Source organism: Melospiza melodia, chromosome 8, assembly GCF_035770615.1.
Source record: "Melospiza melodia melodia isolate bMelMel2 chromosome 8, bMelMel2.pri, whole genome shotgun sequence".
Lineage (NCBI taxonomy): Eukaryota > Metazoa > Chordata > Aves > Passeriformes > Passerellidae > Melospiza > Melospiza melodia.
Genome location: NC_086201.1, coordinates 36,127,429 through 36,130,403, shown reverse-complemented (window position 1 = coordinate 36,130,403; position 2,975 = coordinate 36,127,429). Strand labels below are relative to the sequence as shown.

General features: G+C 54.8%; 1 long non-coding RNA gene across 1 annotated transcript; it reads right to left on the bottom strand.

Moving 5' to 3' along the window:
* Window positions 1–252: 252 nt before the first annotated feature.
* On the bottom strand, window positions 253–2,644 carry LOC134421026 (uncharacterized). Its single transcript, XR_010028499.1, has 3 exons — window positions 2,540–2,644; window positions 2,357–2,413; window positions 253–912 (listed from the first exon to the last, which is right to left on the bottom strand). It is a non-coding gene; the product is annotated as an uncharacterized LOC134421026 (long non-coding RNA).
* Between the last annotated feature and the right edge of the window lie 331 nt (window positions 2,645–2,975).

Below are 2,975 nucleotides of genomic sequence, written 5' to 3'. Positions count from 1 at the left end.
TCTATATGGGATTTTTCCGGATCTGGATTGTATCCTGCTTTCTTCCCTTATCCCAGGCCCCTGAAATCCCCCTGAAATCCCCCAAAAAACCTCACAAGACTGAATCATCACATCAGCACTATCACTAGAGTGTTCCTAGACAAGTGGGCAGAAAATTTGGAATGAACACCGCCTATCCAGCAGACCCATGAATTCCTGCAATGTGGAGGTGGAAAAAGCTGTTAAAATTGGGATCTTGCCTTTCCAGGAGCGTTTTTGAACCTGGTTTTATTCATTATCTTGTTGATGTGCACAACAGCGGACCAAATATGGCAGGGCCTTAGACACGACTTTGGTCCCTGACACACACCTGTCCCACTGCTGGCCTTCAGTGTGCTCAGCAAGATGTGTAACTGCACAGTGCTGTGGAACTGCACCTTCAGCACAGGGACATTTCCAGCCTGACCTGCCCTCGTTCCTCTGTGTCCGTGCACAAAACACGGCGTGGCAGAGAACGGCAGCAGGGCCTGTGTGTCCCAGGGTCGGGGATTTGCTTCAGCTCCGCAGGGATGCAGGCAAAGTGAAGAAGCCAAACTGTTTATTAATGAAAAGCGAAGCAAAGGGCTGATATGGGAGGGAGAAAGGGAATGACCAGGGTTTCAGGGCTGGTGGGAGGGAGATATCTACAAGCAGGGTGAAGGCAGGAGCTACCGAGCTTCTCACAGGCTCAGCTGTGCCCAGCATCAGCTGTGCCTGGAGCTCCAGTGGCAGTGGGAGATGGCGTCCTCTTCAGTGTCTCCTGGGGCTGTTCTTGGGACACGGGTTCACTGGATCCTGAAGATGCACCTAATTCTTCAGCTCTTCTGGCACATTGGGTGTGAATATCCAGGTTACCGTGGGATGGACTAGTGTCTTTCCTTGGGACTTAAATGGCTGGAACAGAGAGGAAGAGAGCCACAGTCAGCACCCACATCTGCAGGAATCCTAGGAGACGCTCCTGCCAAGGTGTGCTGGTTTGTGCATCACGGACATGATGTTTTGGGAGAGGCTGCTGGCAGGTTCCTCCGTGTCTGATCGGAAACCAGTCAAGGGTTGGCTTTGGGAATTGATAATCTGGAAAGCTGTACATGAAAGCCTCTGTGAAAAACACACGTTACAAACAAAAGAAACTTGGGAACTTTCTCTTTTCCCTTCTGGCCGACAAAGAGGTAACACAGCTGACCCAGCCCAGGCCTGGCTGAGGTCAGTGAAGAAGAAGTCAAGTCCCAGATGGGAGGGATGAGGAGATGCCTTTAGTTTTAGGCTGAAATCCTCTTGTAAATATATGGAGAAGGACACTTTTTTCCCTATAACGCATGAAGGTATGGGGAGATGAAAGTGTTCAAATAGAAGGTATGGAGCAAAACCTCCATGCTAAAGTCAGCAGATGTTAAAGTAGCTGTGATACTATGAAAAGTTTGAACAGAGACGGAGAGAAGAGTGATGAAGATCCTGTGCCCCCAGGAACAGAAGATCTCTCTTGCTAGAAATGGAAGATGATTTTAGAGATAGATAAAGAGAACCTTTGCCTTTGAACATCTCAGCTTTAGAACAGTACCCCCTAAGCTGACATGGCACAGAAACACAGCTGTGGGAAAAGCTTGTGGAAAATGGGAGCGATTTCAGAATTGCAGATTTCCCTGCAGTGTGGCTGCTTTCATGGAAATTAAGAGCCATGAGAGAACAGTTTTCTTGTGGAAAATCTCCATAACATTAACAAGAGGGACTTTTCTCCTTAAGTGAGCAGGAGAAAGACTATTCAAGAGGTAGTAAAGTGACTCAAAATTTTGGTTTTGTCTCTTTACATTATCAGTGGGAAAGAAACAGTTGTAGGGGGAGGAGAGGTGTACTGAAGGTTTTGTTCTGATCCTTATTCTTATTACTCCTTCTTTTAGTTACTGTTAATAATTTTTTCTTCATACCCTTTTAAAGTTTGGAGCCTGCTTTGCCTTCCTCCTAATCCTATCTCAAACAGAAAATTATTAAATACACGGTACTGGATCAACTGGTGATTAACGAACACGGAACTTTCCACCCTAATTGGAACATTGGCCAGGAAATGATCAATTGGCGAACCAAAACCACTACTCAAGGGTGTCCCACTCAGCTCTTGCATCGGCCAGAGGAGAGGAGGGGCCAACGGGATCAGCCGAAGGTCGCTGGCCACGAATCCCCCCGAGCAGCATCCCTGAAATCGCTCGCTGTGCCCTGCCCAGGCCACCCCTCATCCCCACAGGGAGCGAAGCCTGCCACAGCCGGGACAGGGACTGCAGCTCCGTGCCGGGGCAATGCAGCTCTGCCGGGCAGTCCCCGCTGTCAGCGCGCTGCCCTCACTCACCCGGACTGTGGGCCCGGAGCTCGTCCCTCTTCCCCCTGAGGCACCGCCCGGCCATGCCTGTGAACACAGAGGCTGTCACGGCCCCAGCGGCACAGCTCCGTGCCAGCGGCGCTGCCGGGGCAGCAGGCGGGGCTGGGGCCGAGCTGCGGCGGCCCGGGGAGGGAGCCCGGGCTCGGGACTCACCGATGATCCTGACGGCCGCCTCTCGTACGGACTCCTGCGGGCTGTCCAGGAACCGCAGGGCCCACTGCATCTGCTGGGCCGCTCGGCTCCTGTCCTCTGCCAGCTGGAGAGAGCGGCAGGAGGGAAGGGTTGGCGCGGGCTCAGCCCCTGGGCCGGGCGCTGCCTGCGCCCAGCCCCGGCCTCCCCTGGCCGCACAGCCCTGAGGCGCGGCCAGCAGCCGCTGGCCAAGGGCTCCCGACGGCAGGGGGCAGAGGGCCGGCTGCTGCCCGGGGAGCCGCGGTGCCGGCCCGCAGCCCCGCCGGGCCGGGGCTCCATGGGCACCCGGCTCGGGCCCACGGGAGCCTGGAGAAGAGCCCGGGCGGCCTCTGGCTGCAGCAGCGGGCAGGGGCACAGCTGCCAGCCCCGCACACCGAGCACCGCCCTCAGGGGCCTCCTC